The sequence below is a fragment of the Macaca fascicularis genome, chromosome 6 (assembly GCF_037993035.2).
Source record: "Macaca fascicularis isolate 582-1 chromosome 6, T2T-MFA8v1.1".
Classification (NCBI taxonomy): Eukaryota; Metazoa; Chordata; class Mammalia; order Primates; family Cercopithecidae; genus Macaca; species Macaca fascicularis.
Genome location: NC_088380.1, coordinates 184,868,910 through 184,890,277, shown reverse-complemented (window position 1 = coordinate 184,890,277; position 21,368 = coordinate 184,868,910). Strand labels below are relative to the sequence as shown.

The 21,368-nt window shown below is 50.6% G+C and overlaps 1 pseudogene; it reads right to left on the bottom strand.

Annotated features, from left to right (window-relative positions):
* Positions 1 to 10,422: 10,422 nt before the first annotated feature.
* On the bottom strand, positions 10,423 to 11,377 carry LOC102133313 (small ribosomal subunit protein uS5 pseudogene; annotated as a pseudogene).
* Between the last annotated feature and the right edge of the window lie 9,991 nt (positions 11,378 to 21,368).

The window sequence follows — 21,368 nt, the reverse complement described above, 5'->3', positions numbered from 1 at the left end:
CAACATTATGAATATACAAATGTCATTGAATTGTTTGCTTTAAAATGGCTAGTTTTATGGTATGCACACCTCAATTTAAAAAAAACTTGTCACTTGTGGAACAAATTTGGCCCACGGCACAAATTTGCAACCCCTTGTGTTCTGTGGTGTCCTTACGCATTCTTTTTTTTGTTTGTTTTTTTGTTTTTTTGTTTTTGAGACAGAGTTTCTCTCTGTCACCAGGCTGGAGTGCAGTGGCGCAATCCTGGCTCACTGCAACCTCTGACTCCCTGGTTCAAGTGATTCTCCTGCCTCAGCCTCCCGAGTAGCTAGGATTACAGGCATACACCACCACTTCCAGCTAATTTTTGTATTTTTAGCAGAGCTAGGGTTTCACCATGTTGGCCAGGATGGTCTCGATCTCCTGACCTCGTGATCTGCCTGCCTCGGCCTCCCAAAGTGCTGGGATTACAGGCATGAGCCACAGTACCCGGCTCCAATTCTTGTTTGTACAACATAGAACCTCTAGGAAGAACTTCTGGCGGGGCACTTTGGTGGTTCACGCCTGTAATCCTAGTACACTGGGAGGACAAGGTGGGCAAATCACTTGAGGTCATGATTTCCCTGCCTCGGCCTCCCAGTGTGCTGGGATTACAGGCCTGAGCCACCATGCCTGACCAGAAGAATTTTTTCTTTTCTTTTCTTTTTTTGAGACAGAGCCTTGCTCTGTCACCCAGGTTGGGGTGCAGTGGCGTGATCTCCGCTCGCTGCAAGCTCCGCCTCCTGGATTCACGCCATTCTCCTGCCTTAGCCTCCCGAGTAGCTGGGACTACAGGCGCCCACCACCACACTTGGCTAATTTTTTGTATTTTTAGTGGAGATGGGGTTTCACCGTGTTAGCCAGGATGATCTCGATCTCCTGACCTCGTGATCCTCCCCACTTGGCCTCCCAAAGTGCTAGGATTACAGGCGTGAGCCACTGCGCCCAGCAAATTTTTTTTTTGAGATGGAGTTTCACCCTTGTTGCCCAGGCTGAAGTGCAATGGCATGATCTCAGCTCACCGCAACCTCCACCTCCCAGGTTCAAGCGATTCTTGCCTCAGCCTCCCGAGTAGCTGGGTGGCACAGGCATGTGCCACCATGCCCGGCTAATTTTGTATTTTTAGTAGAGACGGGGTTGGTCAGGCTGGTCTTGAACTCCCGACCTTAGGTGATCCACCTGCCTCTGCCTCCCAAAGTGCTGGGATTACAGGCATGCGCCCAGCCAGAATTTCTAAAGAAGTGCCAGACTTCAGAGAACTTGTCTAAGAAAACTCATTAATAGCTGCTCTGGGTCTCAGTCCTTGGTAGGGTTACTCATTGGGACAGATGAAGTTTCAGAGCAAGAACCTAGTTGGCTGTTTGGGGGACCGGAGGAAAGGCCTCACTGGAGCAATGGCTTTTGAGATGGTCCTGGAAGCATTTCCACTGAGGAGTGTCTCCAGCAGAGCATATAGCAGTGCTAGAGAAGGCAGGGCACGTTCAGCTCGCTAGTGAGGTCCAAGCCCTGGGTGGGAAAGGTTAGTGGCGGGAAAGGACGAAGGTGGCACCCGAGAGCAGACCCAGAGAAGCCTCTTGAAGTGGGTGCTGGGAGCCTCCGAAGTGTTGAGAGAGAGGAGCTTGTGCACGCAGCTGGACATGGGGCCTGTGAGATGGCACAGGCAGGCAGGGAGGTTGGGTCCCCTGGGTCTCTAGGGAAAGAAACGGGCCAAGGAGGGCCTGGAAGCTGGAAGCTGCCGGGAAGGTGTTCATTCTGTCAACTGAGTGGGACAGACAGAGATAGAGGTGTTTTAGAGAGGGTTTGAACGAAGGTTCTTGTAAGAATCCACTTGCTAGAAGTGGCATGAGGAAGAGACAGAGGGGTCACAGATAAGTTCTGATGAAAACTCAGATTCTGGCCGGGCGCGGTGGCTCAAGCCTGTAATCCCAGCACTTTGGGAGGCCGAGACGGGCGGATCACAAGGTCAGGAGATCGAGACTATCCTGGCTAACATGGTGAAACCCCGTCTCTACTAAAAATACAAAAAACTAGCCGGGCGTGGTGGCGGGCGCCTGTAGTCCCAGCTACTCAGGAGGCTGAGGCAGGAGAATGGCGTGAACCCAGGAGGCGGAGCTTGCAGTGAGCCAAGATCACGCCACTGCACTCCAGCCTGGGCGGCAGAGCGAGACTCTGTCTCAAAAAAAAAAAAGAAAACTCAGATTCTGAGTTGGGTGCAGTGGCTCACGCCTGTAATGCCAACACTTTGGGAGGCCGAGGCAAGAGGATTTCTTCAGCCCAGGAGTTCCCTGGGCGACATAGGAGGACCCCGTCTCTACAAAAAAATAAAAAATTAGCCAAGCCAGTGGTACCCGTAGTCCCAGCTACTCGAGAGGCTGAGGCAAAAGGATCCCTTGAGCCTAGTAATTCGAGGCTGCAGTGAGCTATGATCGAACGCTGCACTCCACCCTAGGTGACAGAATGAGACCCTGTCTAAAAAAAAAAAAAAAAAAAAAGGCCGAGTGTGGTGGCTCACGCTTGTGATCCCAGCACTTTGGGAGGCCGAGGCAGGCGGATCACAAGGTCAGGAGATTGAGACCATCCTGGCTAACATGGTGAAACCCCATCTCTACTAAAAATACAAAAAATTAGCAGAGCGTGATGGCGGGCGCCTGTAGTTCCAGCTACTCGGGAGGCTGAGGCAGGAGAATGGCGTGAACCCGGGAGGCGGAGCTTGCAGTGAGTGGAGATCGCGCCACTGCACTCCAGCCTAGGTGACAGAGTGAGACTCAGCCTCAAAAAAAAAAAAAAAAAAAAAAAAAAAAAGCAGGGCACGGTGGATCATGCTTGTAATCCCAGCACTTTGGGAGGCCAAGGCAGGTGGATCACCTGAGATCAAGAGTTCGAGACCAGTCTAGCCAGCGTGGTGAAAACCCGTCTCTACTAAAAATACAAAAATTAGGCAGGTGTGATGGCACACGACTATAGTCCCAGCTAGTCAGGAGGCTGAGGCAGGAGAATCACTTGAACCTCGGAGGTGGAGGTTGCAGTGAGCCAAGATTGCACCACTGCACTCCAGCAGCCTGGGTGACAGAGCGAGACTCCGTCTCCAAAAAAATAAAAATATAAAAGAAGGTGCTCAACTGCTACACTGCACTCCTGTCCATGCGGGCTGCCTCTTGTTCTCACCCCATCCCCTTGACCTTGACCTCCCATTGGCCTTGCTGAGGCCTTTGGGAGAAGAAAGTGGGCTGGGCAGAGGTGAGGAGGTAGAAGCCAACAGGAGGCCAGGCCTCTTTTTTTCCCTCCAGCATTTCCCTGGACAGCATGGGAGAGGCCAAGCTGGACTCCTGCTGGGATGGGGGGAACTTGTATTCAGTGAACTTTGTTTACCGTCCTGGGCCTGCACAGCAGATGCCCCTGCAAGGGGCCACTTGCCCCCAGACATGACATTCCTGTAGAGTTGGCATGGGAGCCACACTGCTCAGATGCCAAGGGGTGGGGCACTTAGGGCACCAGGCCAGGGGAAGCGAAACCAACTTCCCTGGATGCACCCACTTCCTGAATTGGCTGACCTGGGACAATTTAATTTCTCTCTCTGAGCCTTAGTTTCTTCATCTCTAAAAGGGGAGGATTGAGTGAACCAGCACTTTGGGTTTGGTGCTCTAAAGCACCCTGCACAGTGCCCGGCAAGTGGCAGCATCTGTGAAGGTGAGTTGGTCCTTCTCCCTTTTCCTTATGGGGAAGGTTTGTCAGAAGGACAGAATGCTTATCATGGGCCTGTCTTGAAGTGCTGGAAGGCTGAGTCCTGCCCGCACCGGCATGCACCTTCGCTGTTGTGGGTCTGTGGTCTGTCTTCCTGCATCCACGCTGTCTGTGAGTGGCCAGGACTGTATCATCCTGCAGCCATCCTGGTGAGGAGGAGTTTCCTCATCTCTCTGGCCACCACCTCTGGCCTCATCACCTTTCTTCTTAACTGTTGCAACAACCTGCCTTGGCTTCCTGCTGCCCAGCCACCCCCTACTCTGCCCCCGAGGGAACCTTGTAGCCTATGCATTCTGTCCCCACACTCCTCCGCTGGAGAGGCGTAGTCCCAGCTTCAAGACTAGCTCTGCAACTCCTTTAGTCTTCGGGCCAAGCCACTGCTACTGCTTCCGTGCACCTCTGCTCTGGGGGCTGCCTCTGTGTCCTCATCCCTACGTGACTGGTTGTTGGGATAGTTCATTAAGAGCGCCCACTGTCCTCAAGGCCCCTCCTTCTACCCTCAAGGCAAAATTAATCACCCCATCCTCTTGCTGCTCTGGGCTTTTTCTGTTTCTTTGCTGTGATGGCGCTTGTCACAGTGCATCATCCTCTGTCACCCTCAAGAGACAGTGAGCCCTGAGTGTGGGGGACTGGTGGCCAGTGCATGTCCAGACTCCCCCAGTTCCTCTTCCAGTGCCTGACAGTTGTTGGCCATGCCCAGCTCCAAGCCACCATCTGCAAAAAGACAATTCAGGACTGTTTTCTAACCAGGAGGAGGAGCTGAAGCAAGGCAGCCCTGGCTCTGAATCCCAGTCCTGTCCGTGACTTCCTGGTGACCTTCCCGAGCCTTGGATTCTTCATTTGTAAAGCAGACAGCATCCCCTGGGCATGTCCAGGGACCTGACAGCTGTATGTCCCCTGGCCGCCCTTCACTCCTTGCCCTCCCTTGTCCTCTCTCCGCTGGAGCTGGGCCAGGCCCCAGCCTGAAGGAGGAGAGCTGGGTGTTCCTGGAGAGGCAGCAGCTAAGGGTTTCAGACCTTGCAAAGTGCAGGCTAACAGATAACTCCTGGTGCCGGCCCTAGCTCTGCCAGTCCTCCAAGACTGGTCTTTTAAAATTTTTTATTTATTTTTAAAATTGCTTTTTAGGCTGGGTGTGGTGGATCATGCCTATAATCCCAGCACTTCGGGAGGTCGAGGCAGGTAAATCACTTGAGGTCAGGGGTTCGAGACCAGCCTGGCCAACATGGTGAAACCCCATCTCTACTAAAAATACAAAATTAACCAAGTGTGGTGGTGCATGCCTATAATCCCAGCTACTCAGGAGGCTGAGGCAGGAGAATGGCTTGAGCCTGGGAGGTGGAAGTTGCAGTGAGCCGAGATCGCACCATTGCACTCCAGCCTGGGTGACAAGAGCAAAACACCACCTCAAAAAAGAAAAAAAAATTTTTTTTGTGAAAAATAGAGGCAAGGTCTATATTGCCCAAACTGGTCTCAAACTCCCGGGCTCAAGCAATCCTCCTGCCTCAGCTTTCAAAAGTGCTGGGATTACAGCTGTGAGTTGCCACATCCAGCCCAAGATTGTTTTAAAGCTGTGTCACAGAGGGATATTGTGGCTGTGGGGTGGAGCCAGTGGGGCTGTGCACCCACCCAGCCTCCCTAGCCCTCCCCACTCTTGCACCTGGGGTCAAAGTGGACTCCTGGACCTGAGTCAGCAGAGCTGGGGAGGCGCCTTCGTTCACTCCTCCTGCTTCCTCTTCCATGGGTCCCCCCACCCCCGGGGTGACTGGGGCAGCCCCAGGCAGGAGGTTGGGGTGGAAGTTGAGAGCTGCCATGACTTGCTCAGGTGCCTGCTCCAGGGCAGAGCTCAGACCTTCAGGGGCCCGTGAGGACTCACGCCCCGGAAGTCCAGGCAGTCCAACTGACCCACTCATACGCCACTGGGATTACAGGTGTGAGATTACCTGCCTCAACCTCCCTAAGTGCTGGGATTACAGGCCACCGGAAACTTGGACCAGCCCCACAGCTAAGTCCAGGTGGAGCTACCACCCCAGATGGTAACAGGGTACTTTGCTCAGGAACTCCTGGGCTGCATTCCCTCAGTTGCAGTGATTTATGGCAAGGGGTTGGGGGTGGAAGAAGTCTGGAGGAGTCATTGTGAAACTACAACGGCAATACGAAGAGAGCTCTGGGGATGGGTAGCACACTGGTATGAATGTGCTTCACACCACTGAACTGTACACTTTAAGATGGTTAAGAGGCCAGGTGTGGTGGCTCATGCCTGAAATCTCCCAGCACTTTGGGAGACTGAGGTGTATGGATCACATGAGGCCAGGAGTTCAAGACTAGCCTGGCCAACATGACAAAACCCCGTCTCTACTAAACATACAACGATTATCCAGGCGCAGTGGTGCACACCTGTATCCCAGCTACTCAGGAGGCTGAGGCATGAGAATCCCTTGAACCTAGGAGGCAGAGTTTGCAGGGAGCTGAGAGAGGGCTACTGTATCTCAGCCTGGGCGACACTGCAAGACTCTGTCTCAAAAAAAAAAAAAAAAAGATAGCTAAGATGGCATGTTTTATGTGCATTTTACCATGATTCAAAATGTTTTAGGCCAGGTGTGGTGGTGCACGCCTGTAGTCCCAGCTACCCAGGAAGCTGAGCCAGGAGGATTGCTTGAGGCCAGGAGTTAGAGGCTCGTGATTGGGCCACTGCACTCCTCTAAAAAAAAAAAAATGGAGACAGAAAAAAGAAAAAAAAAAATCTGTATAATACAGAGACTCGGACTGTCATAGTCCAGAGTTGTCCAAAAGGTGCTGGTCATGGGCCACCATTTTTTTTTTTTTAACCAATACTTTACCTAGATTATTTTTAAAGCTTAATTACAACAGCTTTCAAATATACACAAAGGTAAAGGGAGGGAATTTTTTAAAACTCTTAAGTACCCACTGCCTGCCTTTAAAAGTTACCCAGCAGAGGCTGATTTTATTTACTTCCACACAAACCCTCCCACACTCCAGGGTTCTTTTAAAGCAAATTCCATGCAGTATGACATTTCATCTATAGATGCTTCACTGCAGACAATTAAACTGTAATAATTATGCTTGTATTTTTATTTTTTTAATTTTAATTTTTATTATTATTTTTTGAGACAATCTCGTTCTGTTGCCAGGCTGGAGTGCAATGGCGTGATCTTGGCTCACTGCAACCTCCGCCTCCTGGGTGCAAACGATTCTCCTGCCTCAGCCTCCCGAGTAGCTGGGACTACAGGCGCCTGCCACCATGCGAAGCTAATTTTTGTATTTTTAGTAGAGACGGGGTTTCACCATGTTGGCCAGGATGGTCTTGATCTCCTGGCCTTGTGATCCGCCCTTCTCGGCCTCCCAAAGTGCTGGGATTACAGGCGTGAGCCTCCGCACCCGGCGAGTATTTTTCTTTTTTACTTTTTTTTTGTTTAACTTTTAACCTCTGTTGGACTTTATATTTTATTATTATTATTTTATTTTTCATTTTTTGAGACAGAGTCTCACTCTGTTGCTCAGGCTGGAGTGCAGTGGTGCGATCTCAGCTCACTGCAACCTCCGCCTCCCGGGCTCAAGCAACTCTCCTGTCTCAGCCTCCTGAGTAGCTGGGACTATAGGCACAGGCCACCATGCCCAGCTAATTTTTGTATTTTTAGTAGAGATGGGGTTTCACCATATTGGTCAGGCTGGTCTCGAACTCCTGACCTCAGGTGATCCACCTGCCTCAGCCTCCCAAAGTGCTGGGATTACAGACATGAGCCACCACCCCCAGCCTATTTATTTATTTTAGAGACAGGGTCTTCCTCTGTTGCCCAGGTTGAAGTGCAGTGGTGTAGTCATAGCTCACTGCAGGCTCAAACTCCTGGGCTTAAGAGATCCTCCTGCCATGGCCTCCCGAAGTGCTGGGATTACAGGCATGGGTCCTGTGCCTGGTCTAAATTGTAGTAATTTTACAGTTTGCCTCAAACTGACGTCTGGGCAAGGTCTGCCGGGGGCCTCCCACATGCAGGCAGTCTCTGTGCTGTGCCCTCCACCAGCGCTGAGGGTCACTTGCCCACAGGCACCCCTCTCCTTTCCCCTCTGGGGAAGGCCAGGAGAAGTGACTTTTGAGGTTACCTGAAGGACCTGTTTGAGGTTATCTGTCTGGAAAGGGTGTGAAGCTGAAGCTGATGGCCTCAGTGCCCAAAGGGGAACGCTTCCCATTGGCCTATGGAAGCCACAGGCCTGACAGTGGGTCCTGGTCTTGGGGGTCTCAGCCACCTGCCCACCCATTCCCCCCTCACTTAGGCATCCACCTAGCAGGCTGCTCACACCCCCTTCCATCTGTCTGTGCTCAGCCAATCAGGCAAAGCCAGGGTTACAGCCCTCCCTGCCCTGGGCCCTGGCTCCGTGAAGCACCAGGGGCCTTGGAAGACCGCCCCAAATCATCCCATGTCCCCAGTATCTTCGGCCAAGGCAGGAGTTTCCCTGGGACCCTGACTGGTCCACTTCCTTGGCACAGTTTGTAGCTGTGCCTGATACAGCCCACCTACCTGGCTTCTGTCCCAAACCCGCAGCCAGGCCATGTGACAGCCGCTGCCTGTGCCCAAACATTCATCCAGCCCCACCCAGGAGAGCCAGACACTCACACAATCTCACCCACACACCCTCACCTGCCTGGCCTTGCCGCGCCCCCACCCCACCCTCCCTCTAAACCTACTGGGGCAGCAGCTTCCCTACCTTCCGCTTGCTCCACCTCCTCCTAGAGCTGGGTCACACAGTTTCCCACGCCCTTGGCAGGTTGGTCATGGCCCTGGCAGGTCTGAGGACAGGATGGGCACAGGACTGGGTGCAGCATAGAAAGGTCAGGGAGTGCGGCCTTCTACTCTGTGCCAGCTGCCAGGCCCTGGAACTTACTAGGCTGATGGGGACAAAGAATGCACCAGAGGGGACAGTGACCAGCCTGGGCAACAGAGCAAGACCCTGTCTCAAAAAGGAAAAAAAAAAAAAAATTAGGAGGAAGGGGATTGGGCAGAGGGCACCAGCAGAGGAGCTCTGGATCTAAGTGCCTGACAGATGAGTCCCCCGTTAGATAGAAAAGGCCCTGATACCACTTGCTCAGTCACTGGCCAGCAGGGAAGAGGGTGACCTCAATCTGAGAGCTGAGGGGACCCCGAAGGTGCTGAAGGCTGGGCAATGATGAGTCCTTCTGAAGGGGCATCGCGCCTTCCCCACTCGGTCATGCTGGGCCAGGCCGGGTAGCGGGCGCCCTGGGCTGCAGACATTAAGCCTTTAGAATGGAAGCTGGTTGATGGCAGGACTGCGGCCAGCTAGACTCTGTCACCCCAGTCTGTCACAGGCCAGGACCCACAAGGCCCTCGGCATGCTGAAATGAATGTGTGCAGGAGTGAGGGAATGAACTTCCTCAAAAGAATCCTGGCGTGGGGCAGGGTGCGGTGGCTCATGCCTGTAATCACAGCACCGCGGGAGGCCAAGGCGGGTGGATCGTGAGGTCAGGAGTTTGAGTCCAGCCTGACCAACATGGTGAAATGCCGTCTCTACTAAAAATACAAAAATTAGCCGGGTGTGGTGGTGTGCTCCTGTAATCCCAGCTACTTGGGAGGCTGAGGTAGGAGAATGGCTTGGACCTGGGAGGCGGAGGTTGTGGTGAGCCAGGATTGTACCACGGCACTCTCGGCTGGATGACAGAGTAAGACTCCTTCTCAAAAAAAAAAAATGAACAAAAAACAAAAAACAAAACAACCACCAAGAATCCTGGCATGGTGAGATTCTGGAACTTGGCCTCAGGGACCTGCATTCACATTCAGCCCTAGCCCTTCTTAGCTATGTGACCTTTGACCTGCCCTAGGCCTTAATTTCCCTGTTGGTGAAATGAGAGTGATGATGCCTGTCATGATATTTCATTTTCTTTTCTTTTCTTTTTTTTTTTTGAGACAGGGTCTCCCTCTGTCACCCAGGCTGGAGTGCAGTGGCACAATCGTGGCTCACTGAAACCCCTGCTTCCTGAGTTCAAGCGATTCTTGTGCCTCAGCCTCCCAAGTAGCTGAGACTACAGGCATGCGCCACCACGCCCGGCTAATTTTTTTGTAGTTTTAGTAAAGACAGGGTTTCGTCATGTTGGCCAGGCTGGTCTCAAACTCCTGACCTCAAGTCATCCACCGTCTTGGCCTTCCAAAATGCTGGGATTACAGGCATGCGCCACTGTGTCCGGCTGCCATGATACCTCAATGTAGTGATGTAGAATCGTGTGTCTGCCATGACCTTCCTTAGGTGGAGCAGAAATTGTCACCCCCATGTAAGAGAAGGAACTGGAAGAAAATATGGCGGGATTTGCCTCTGGGTGATTTTTTTTTTTTTTTTTTTTTTGAGATGGAGTTTCGCTCTTATTGCCCAGGCTGGAGTTCAGTGGCATGATCTCAGCTCACCGCAATCTCTGCCTCCCAGGTTCAAGCGATTCTCCTGCCTCAGCTTTCCTGAGTAGCTGGGATTACAGGCATGAGCCACTATACCTAGCTAATTTTGTATTTTTCATAGAGACGGGGTTTCTCCATGTTGGTCAGGTTGGTTTCGAACTCCTGACCTAAGGTGATCTGCCTGCCTCAGCCTCCCAAAGTGCTGGGATTATAGGTGTGAGCCACCATGCCCAGCCTATTTATTTAGGCTTTTCTTTTTCTTTCTTTTTTTTTTTTCAGGCTTAATTCACTTTATTTTTCTCGTATAAAAACCCTGTGTTGTAGCCACAGCTGGAGCCTGGGTCCGCTGCACGGAGACTCTGGTGTGGGTCTTGACAAGGTGGTCAGTGAATTCCTGATAGGGAGACTTGGCAAATATAGTCTCCTTCCAGAGGTCAGGGGTCAGGTAGCTGTAGGTCTTAGAGATGGCATCAAAGGTGGCCTTGGCGAAGTTGCCCAGGGTGGCAGTGCAGCCCTGGGCTGAGGTGTAGCAGTCATCAACACCAGCCATCATGAGCAGCTTCTTGGGCACAGGCGCTGAGACGATGCCAGTGCCCCTGGGTGCAGGGATGAGGTGCACCAGCACAGAGCTGCAGCGGCCTGTCACCTTGCAAGGGACAGTGTGGGGCTTGCCGATCTTGTTCCCCCAGTAGCCTCTGCGCACCGGGACAATGGAGAGTTTGGCCAGGATGATGGCCCCACGGATGGCGGTGGCCACCTCCTTGGAGCACTTAACACTCAGGCCAACGTGGCCATTGTAGTCCCCGATAGGAACAAAGGCCTTGAACCTGGTGCGCTGGCCAGCATGGGTCTGCTTCTGCACGGGCATAATCTTCAAAACCTCGTCTTTGAGAGAGGCCCCCAAGAAAAAGTCAATGATCTCAGATTCCTTAATGGGCAGGGAGAAGAGGTAGATCTCCTCCAGGGATTTGATCTTCATGTCGTTGATCAAGTGGCCCAGCTTGGTGACGGGCATCCAGTCCTTATCCTCGGCCTTGCCTCCACGAGCTCCGCGGCCTCTGCCCCGGCCCGTCCACGGCCGCGACCTCGGCCCTGGATGCCACTGCCCAAACCTCCGCAGAAGCCACTGCGGTTCCCCATCCCAGGGCCACCAGGACCTCCGGGCCCCCCTCCCCCCACCTGCTGCACCGGCGTCATCCGCCATTTGCTGTTTTCTTGGAGCTTTTTTTTTTTTTGGAGAGTCAATCTCGCTCTGTTGTCCAGACTGGAGTGCAGTGTTGCAATCTCCGCTCACTGCAAGCTCTGCCTCCTGGTTCATGCCATTCTCCTGCCTCAGCCTCCCTGGTAGCTGGGACTACAGGTGCCCGCCACCACACCCAGCTAATTTTTTGCATTTTTTGTATTTTTAGTAGAGATGAGGTTTCATGTGTTAGCCAGGATGGTCTCGATCTCCTGACCTCATGATCCGCCCGCCTCGGCCTCCCAAAGTGCTGGGATTACAGGTGTGAGCCACCGCGCCCAGCCTGTTTTAAGTTTTATTTTGAAATAGTTTTAAGATACAGAGAAAAGTTGCAAAAAATAGCATAGAATTCCTTCTGTAAACCAAAATGTGTGAGACAGGTCTCAATCAATATGGAATTTTATTTTGCCAATGTTAAGGGCATGCCCAGGAGAAAGGTCTGTGCCTCTCTCCAAAGATGATTTTGAGGGCTTCCCTATGAAAAGGGAAAAGTGGGCTGGAGGGAAAGAGGGAGGGTGTCGTGGGAATCCAGATATTGCAAGAGGAGCAGGCAGGGTAATAGCCTTAGTCTGAAATTTTTTTTTTTTTTGGAGACAGGGTCTCACGTCTGTCACCCAGGCTGCAGTGCAGTGACACAATCAAAGCTCACCACAGCCTCAACTTCGGAGCTCAGGTGATCCTCCCACCTCAGCCTCCCTGTAGCTGGGAGTACAGGCACATGCCACCATGCCTGGCTAATTTTCGTATTTTTTGTGGAGACGAGATTTCTACAAAACTCTACAAATCTCCATGTTGCCAGTCTCTTCTCAAACTCTTGGGTCCAAGTCATCCGCCTGCCCCAGCCTCCCGAGTGCTGGGATTACAGGCTTGAGCCACCGCGCCCGGCCAGCCTTAGTTTCCTTTCACACCTTATATGTTTCACTCAGCCTCGCCCAGTGTTAACATCTTATGTAATCATAGCACAAAGATCAAAATGAGGAAATTAACATCAGTACAATACTATAAACTCCAGTCTTTATGGTTTTTTCAGAGACAGGGTCTCCCTCTCTCCAGGCTAGAGTGCAGTGACCTGATCATGGCTCACTGTGGCCTCGACCTCCCAGGCCAAATCGATCCTACTACCTCAGCCTCTAGAGTAGCTGGAACTACAAGTAAGTGCCACCTCACCCAGCTAATGAAAAAAAAATAGTTTTTGGCCTGGCGCGGTGGCTCACGCCTGTAATCCCAGCACTCTGGGAGGCCGAGGTGGGCGGATCACGAGGTCAGGAGATCAAGACCATCTTGGCTAACATGGTGAAACCACATCTCTACTAAAAACACACAGGCACACACACATACAAATTAGCCGAGAGTGGTGGCGGGCACCTGTAGCCCCAAATACTCAGGAGGCTGAGGCGGGAGAATGGCATGAACCCAGGAGGCGGAGCTTGCAGTAAGCCTAGATTGCACCACTGCACTGCACTGCACTGCACATACAAAAAAAAAATTTTTTTTTTTTTGAGACGGAGTCTCACTCTGTCACCCAGGCTGGAGTGCAGTGGCGTGATCTTGGCTCACTACAAGCTCCACCTCCCGGGTTCACGCCATTCTCCTGCCTCAGCCTCCTGAGTAGCTGGGACTACAGGCACCCGCCACCATGCCCAGCTAATTTTTTTGTATTTTTTAGTAGAGATGGGGTTTCACCATGTTAGCCAGGATGGTCTCGATTTCCTAACCTCATGATCCACCTGCCTCGGCCTCCCAAAGTACTGGGATTACAGGCATGAGCCACCTCGCCTGGCCAAAAAAAATCTTTTTTTTTTTTTTTGGCTGGGCACTGTGGCTCTCACCTGTAATCCCAACACTTTGGGAGACTGAGGCAGGAGGATCGCTTGAGCCCAGGGATTTGAGACCAGCCTGAGCAACATGGTGAAACCCTTCCTCTGCAAAAACTACAAAAATTAGCTGGGCATGTTGGCCGCACCTGTAGTCCCAGCTACTTGAGAAGCTGAGATGGGAGGATGGCTTGAGCCCAGGAAGTCGAGGCTGCAGTGAGCTGAGATTGTGCCAGCTGCACTCCAGCTTGGGTAACAGAGGTGAGACCCTATCTCAAACAAAAAACATTTTATTTTTTTTTTTGAGACAGAGTCTCGCTCTATCACCCAGGGTGGAGTGCAGTGGTGTGATCTCGGCTCACTACAACCTCTGCCTCACGGGTTCAAGTGATTCTTGAGCTGGAACTACAGGTACCCGCTGCCATGTCCGGCTAATTTTTGTACTTTTAGAAAAGACAGGGTTTTGCCATGCTGGCCAGTCTGGTCCTGAACTCCTGACCTCAGGTGATCCACCCACCTTGGCCTCTCAAAGTGCTGGGATTACAGGCGTGAGCCACCACACCCAGCTGAAAAAAATTTTTTTAAATTTATTTAGAAACAGGGTCACACCATGTTACCCAGGTGGTCTAGAACTCCTGGCCACAAGCTATCTTCCCATCTCAGCCTTCTGAGTAGCTGGCACTACAGGCACCAGCGACCAGGCCCAGCTAAGCTTTACAAGGATTTAACCAGTTTTTTCATTAATGTCCATTTTCTGGTCCAGGATCCAACCTGGCATTGCTTTTAGCTGTCATGGCTCCTTAGTGTCCTCCAGTCCCTGAGGGTTCCTCAGCCTTGCCTCGTCTTTTGAGACTCACTTTTTGAGGAGTGCTGGTCAGAGGCTTTTAGAGTATCCCTCAGCTCATGCTGGAGGAGGCTCTGTGGTATGGGGAAGGGTGACACCAAGGTGTACCCGCAGTGCATATCCAGACTAAACGTTATCAATAGATGGTGGAACTTACTGGTGATATCCACCTTCATCCCTTCATTGGATGGTGTCTGCCAGGTTTCTCCACTATAAAATTGCTATTTTCCACTTTGGGAGGCCAAGATGGGCAGATCACCTGAGGTCAGGAGTTCAAGACCAGCCTGGCTAACATGGTGAAACCCCATCTTTACAAAAATATAAAAATTAACCAGGCATGATGGCAGGTGCCTGTAATCCCAGCTACTTGGGAGGCTGAGGCAGGAGAATCACTTGAACCCAGGAGGTGGAGGTTGCAGTGAGCCAAGATCACACCACTGCACTCCAACCTGGGTGACAGAGCAAGACTCCGTCTCAAAAATAAAATAATTAGAAAATAAAAATAAAATTGCTATTTTCCCCTTTTAACTAATATATATCTTGGCGGAGGAGGGAGGGTGCTTTGAGAGTATGCAGCTATCTTTCTCTGACTCTCTTGTGTCAGTTGGTGGATCTTGCCTGCAGCAGTTTTACTCCACCTTTGTGATGGTGATTTTTCTATTTGTCTTAGTCCTTCTACATTTAATAATTAGAATTCTTTTGTGTGAAAGGGCTGTCCCTCTCCCCTCATTTACTTATTTGTTCAGTCACTTGCTTATATCAGTGTGGACTCATGGGTGTTTATTTTATTCCATGGGTTGTTGTGGGAAGTCAGGGACCCTGAACGGAGGGACTGGCTGAAGCCGTGGCAGAACATAAATTGTGAAGATTTCATGGACATTTATCCCTTCCCCAATGAATACTTTTGTGATTTCCTATGCCTGTCTTTAATCTCTTAATCCCGTCATCTTCATAAACTGAGGGTGAATGTTGCCTCAGGACCCTGTGATGATTGCGTTAACTACACAAATTTTTTGTAGAGCATGTGTGTTTGAACAATATGAAATATGGCACCTTAAGAACAGGATAACAGCGATTTTCAGGGAACAAGGGAGATAACCTTAAAGTCTGGCTGCCTGTGGGCCGGGCAGGACAGAGCCATATTTCTCTTATTACCAAAAACGGGTAACATAAATATCGCTGAATTCTTCCCCAGTAAGGAATATTAATAATTAACAGCCCTGGGAAAAGAATGCATTCCCAGAGGAGGCCTCTGGAATGGCTGCTCTGGGGGTGTCTGCCTTATGCAGATGTAGATAGGGATGAAACATGCCCTGGTCTCCTGCAGCACCCCCAGGCTTGCTAGGATTAGGAAATTCCAGCCTGGAGAATTCCAGTCAGACCAGTTCTCTGCTCTTGAACCCTGTTAAGGTGTTTATCAATGACAATGCGTGCACAGTGGGACATGGAAGTTCATTAGTGATTCTAGTTTTGCCCTGACCTTGTGATCTCGCCCTGACCTTCTGCCTTGTGATCTCTTGTCGCCCTTGAAGCATGTGACCCACACCCTATTGGTGCACTTCCTCCCCTTTGAAAATCGCTAATAAAAACTTGCCAGTTTTATAGCTCAGGAGCCATCACGGAACCTGCCAACATGTGATGTCTCTCCCCGACACCCAGCTTTAAAATCTCTCTCTTTTGTACTCTTTCCCTTTATTTCTCAGACCAGCCGACACTTAGTGAAATAGAAAAGGACGCACGTGAATATCGGGGGTGGGTTTCCCTGATAATGGGTCATAATCCAGTACTAACATTACTTTTAAATTTACTGTTTTTTTTTTTTTTTTTTTTTTTTTTGAGATGGAGTTTTGCCCTTGTTGCCCAGCCAGGCTGGAGTGCAATGGTGCGATCTTGGCTCACTGCAACCTCTGCCTCCCGGGTTCAAGAGATTCTCTCACCTCAGCCTGCTAAGTAGCTGGGTTTTCCCAGCTGAGCCTCTCAAATAGCTGGGACTACAGGTGTGCACCACCACACCTAGCTAATTTTTGTATTTTTGGTAGAGACAGGGTTTCACCGTGTTGGCCAGGCTGGTCTCAAACTCCTGACCTCAAGTGATCCACCTGCCTCGACCTCCCAAAGTGGAGGGATTACAGGCATGAGCCACTGCGCCTGGCCTGTTTTTGTTTTTTGAGACAGGGTTTCTCTGTGTCACCCAGCCTGGAGTGCAGTGGCACATTCTCAGCTCACTGAAACCTTGATCTCTTGGCCTCAAGCAATCCTCCTGTTTTCAGCGCCCCCAGTAGCTAGGACTATAGGTGCATGCTACCAGACCCTGCAAACTTTTGTGTACTTTTGTAGAGACAGGGTTTCACCATGTTGCCCAGGCTAGTCTCAAAGGATCCACCCACGTCGGGCTCCCAATGTGTCGGGATTATAGGCATGAGCCACTGCACCCAGCACCCTCCCCACTTTTGATAAAGAACTCTAGGTGATTTTTCTGTTGGTTTTGTTTTTGTTTTTGAGATGGACTCTCACTATTTATTTATTTATTTATTTATTTATTTATTTATTTATTTAGAGACAGAGTCTCGCTCTGTCGCCCAGGCTGGAGTGCAGTGGCCGGATCTCAGCTCACTGCAAGCTCCGCCTCCTGGGTTCATGCCATTCTCCTGCCTCAGCCTCCCGAGTAGCTGGGACTACAGGCGCCCGCCACATCGCCCAGCTAGTTTTTTGTATTTTTTAGTAGAGACGGGGTTTCACCATGTTACCCAGGATGGTCTCGATCTCCTGACCTCGTGATCCACCCATCTCGGCCTCCCAAAGTGCTGAGATTACAGGCTTGAGCCACCACGCCCGGCCACTATTTATTTTTGAGACAAAGTCTTGCTCTGTCTCCCAGGCTGGAGTGCAGAGGTGTGATCTCTCACTGCAATCTCTGTCTCTTGGATTCAAGCGATTCCCCTTCCTCAACCTCCTGAGTAGCTGGGACTACAGGCATGCACCACCATGCCTGGCTAATTTTTGTATGTTTAGTAAAGATGGGATTTCACCTTGTTGGCCAGGCTGGTCTCGAACTCCTGACTTCAAGTGATCCACCTGCCTTGGCCTCCCACAGTGTTGGGGTTACAAGCATAAGCCACTGCACCTGGCTGATTTTTAAAAGAAAATTCTTTTGTCTTTTTTATGTGTTCCAACTTTTTTCTTTAATGAACATGTACTCCATTTGTCTTACCTCTTAAAATTAATTTATTTTGTTAATTTTTTTGCACTACACAATATATTTGAATAGCTTAAAATCCAGAAGATAGACTGGTGTGTGGTGGTTCACGCCTGTAATCCCAGCACTTTGGGAGGCCAAGGCAGGCAGATCACCTGAGGTTAGGAGCTCGTGACCAGCCTGGCCAACAGGGCGAAACCCAGTCTCTTCTGAAAATACAAAAATTAGCCTGGTGTGGTGGCACGTGCCCGTAATCCTAGCTACTCAGGAGGCTGAGGCAGGAGAATCTCTTGAACCCCAGAGGCGGAGATTGCAGTGAGCCGAGATCTTGCATTGCACTCCAGCCTGGGTGACAAGAGTGAAATTCCATCTCAAAAAATTAAAATGAAATCCAAGGCCGGGCGCGGTGGCTCAAGCCTGTAATCCCAGCACTTTGGGAGGCCGAGACGGGTGGATCACAAGGTCAGGAGATCCAGACCATCCTGGCTAACATGGTGAAACCCCATCTCTACTAAAAATACAAAAAACTAGCCGGGCGAGGTGGCGGGCGCCTGTAGTCTCAGCTACTCAGGAGGCTGAGGCAGGAGAATGGCGTAAACCCGGGAGGCAGAGCTTGCAGTGAGCTGAGATCTGGCCACTGCACTCCAGCCTGGGCAACAGCGTGAGACTCCGTCTCAAAAAAAAAAAAAAAAAAAAATGAAATCCAAAAGATAGGGCTGGGCGTGGTGGCTCACATCTGTAATCACAGCACCTTGGGAGGCCAAGGTAGGTGGATCAGTTAAGCCCAGAATTTCTAGACCAGTCTCGGCAACACAGCAAAACTTATCTTTACCAAAAAATGCAACAATTAGCCGGATGTGGTGACACCCACCTGTAGTCCCAGCTACTTGGGAGGGTGAGGTCGGCGGAATGCTTGAGCCTGGGAGGTGGAGGTTGCAGTGAGCTGATTGCATCACTGCATTCCATCCTGGGTGACAGAAAGAGACCCTGTCTCAAAAATAAATAAATAAATAAAATAAAATCTAAAATATTTTGGTGAAATAGCTAGGCATGGTAACTCACGTCAGTAGCCCCAGCTACCGTGGAGGCTGAGGCTAGAGGATCGCTTCAGACTCCCAGGAGTTAAGAGTCTGCAGTGAGCTATGCTGGCGCCACTGCACTCCAACCTGGGTGACAGAGTGAGACCCTGTCTCTAAAAACAAAGAGTGCATGGGCAATGTCATTCCCCAGTCCCCCATTCCCCTTTCTGGAGGAACCGATGTTACTAGCTTCTTGCATGTCCTTCCAGAGACATCCTCCATGTACACTGAAAATAGGTATATCTGCTCTCCACCTACTTGCTTTTGTAAACAGAGAGCAGCATAGCATAGGCAGGGTTTTTGTTGCTTATTTTCTGTTACTTATTAGAATATCTTGGAGATTGTTAATATTGGTCCATAAAGAGTTCTCTCTCTCTCTCTCTTTTTTTTTTTGTAGGTCCACTATGTGACATCCCACTATGTGGACCCAACCTAACATAATTTATTTACCCAGTCTCCTACTGATGGGATGTAGATCATTACCAGTCTTAGGTTTTGTTTTTGTTTTTGTTTTTGTTTTTTTTTGAGACGGAGTTTTGCTCTTGTTGCCCAGGCTGGAGGGCAATGGCGCCATCTTGTCTCACCGTAACCTCTGCCTCCTGGGTTCAAGTGATTCTCCTGTCTCAGCTTCCCAAGTAGCTGGCATTATAGGCATGTGCCACCACGCCCTGCTAATTTTGTATTTTTAGTAGAGACGGGCTTATTCCTGTTGGTCGGGCTGGTCTTGAACTCCCAACCTCAGGTGATCCGCCTGCCTCAGCCTCCCAAAGTGCTGGGATTACAGGCGTGAGCCACTGTTCCCAGCCAGTCTTGGGTTTTAATAAACAGTAGTGCGAAGGAAAACTTTGTACACACATCATCTCACACATATGTGAGAATGCAGTTGAGTCACAAGCTATGTGGACGTGGAATTTGGGTAGGGATTGCTATCAAACCACCACAGAGGTGGCACCAATTTACACTGCAGCAGCCATGCCTGACAGCGGTGGGAATGGGAGTTTGTGCTAGGGGCTGCTTACAAGGGTGTGTTCAGTTTGTGATAGTTCACTGAGCACTAGACTTACGTATACATGTGAGGCCGGGCACAGTGGCTCACACCTCTAATCCCAGCAACTTGACAGGCCAATGTGGGCGGACTGCCTGAGCCCAGGAGTTCAAGACCAGCCAAGGCAACATAAGGAAACTCTGTCTCTACAAAAAATACTACAATGAGCCAGCCATGGTGGCATGTACCTGTAGTCCCAGCTACTTGAAAGACTGAAGTGGGAGGATTGCTTGAGCCTGGGCGGTCGAGGCTGCAGTGAGCTGTGATCTTGCCACTGCACTGTAGCCTGGGTGGTAGATTCAGACTCTGTCTCAATAAGTAAATAAATACATTAATTAAATTAAATTTAAAAATATATACATATGCTTTGGGCACTTTTCTTTTTCCTCTCTGTCTTTCTCTCTTTCTTTCTTTTGACAGAGTCTCACTCTGTCACCCAGACTGTAGTGCAGTTGTGTGATCTCACCTCCCTGCAACCTCCGCCTCCTCGGTTCAAGTGAGTCTCATGCCTCAGCCTCCCCAGTAGCTGGTATTATAGGCACGTGCCACCACGCTTGGATAATTTTTGTATTTTTAGTAGAGATGGGGTTTCACCATGTTGGCCAGGCTGGTCTCAAACTCCTGACCTCAAGTGATCCACCCGCCTCAGCCTCCCAAAGTGCTGGGATTACAGGCGTGAGCCACTGTGCCCAGCCAGCTTTGGGAGATTTTCTGTGTGTATGTTACACTTCAATGAAAAGGTTTTAAAAACTCAATAAACGTTCAAATTAAAACAACAAAATCATGCCCTTTAGTATTCAGGGGAGGGAAGTGTGGGGAGAAAGGACTGGTTACCATCTCGTCCACACTGGGATGTTTCTGAGGCTTGCCCTTCCAACAAGGCTGAGAGTGGCTGCCTCCGAGTGACGGATTCTGACCCTGGGAGCAGGAGCCCAGGGCAGGGTGGCCCCTGACTGGTGACAACCATACTCTCATTAATTCCTGCCATTTGGTCCCCCTTCCTCATGCCTTGACAGGCATCATAGCAACATGTTACTTTACTAACCCCCGAGACTAGAGGGGCCCTGCAGGAGAATGCGCTTAGGGAGAGCGGTGTTTCTGCCCCATACTGGCCTGTTGGGTCTACCTGCTGCCCTGCAGGAATCCGAGAGAAGTCACCTGTGGAAACCTGGGGCCCTGGAGGTTAAACCTGCCCTGTCTGTCCAAGATGGTTCCTTTCATTCATTGATTTATTTTTGTTGTTTTGTTTTTGAGACAGGGTGTCACTCTGTTACCCTGACTGGAGTGCAGTGGTGTGATCATGGCTCCCTGCAGCCTCAAGCTCCTGGGCCCAAGCGATCTTCCCACCTCAGCCTCCCAGGTAGCTGGGACCACAGGTGCACACCACCCTAGACTCAGCTAATTACCACAGGTGCACAGCACCCTAGACTCAGCTAATTACCACAGGTGCGCAGCACCCTAGACCCAGCTAATTAAAAAAAAAAAAATTAGTAGAAATGGGGTTTTCCTATGTTGCCCAGGCTGGTCTTCAACTCCTGAGCCCAAGCAATCATCCTGCCTTGGCCTCCCAAAGTGTTGGGATTACAGGTGTGAGCCACTGCACTGGGCCACACTGGATCATTGTAGGCGCTGCCTCTGAAATTTCTCACTCAGCCACTCCTCAGCGCCAGCAGTGCTGGTCCTCTCCAAGCCACTTTCCCATGTCTCTCGGATTCCTGCCCATGTCCTTCCAGAAATGTAACCGGACCTCATGTGTACCTGGGCAGCTTAGAGACTCCCTACATCTGACGGGAAGATTTCAGCCCCTTGTCTTCTCAACTTTGAGAGGTGATTCAAAAGTCCTGAAAGAAAATGCAGGTAAATGTGAAAACCAAAGGGATGGAGTGAGAATATAGAGTGAGATGGAGTGGGGGGCTCTTAAGTCCGTTTGTTCTGGGCTCGAATCCCACTGTGGAATTTATATATAGCATGGGACCC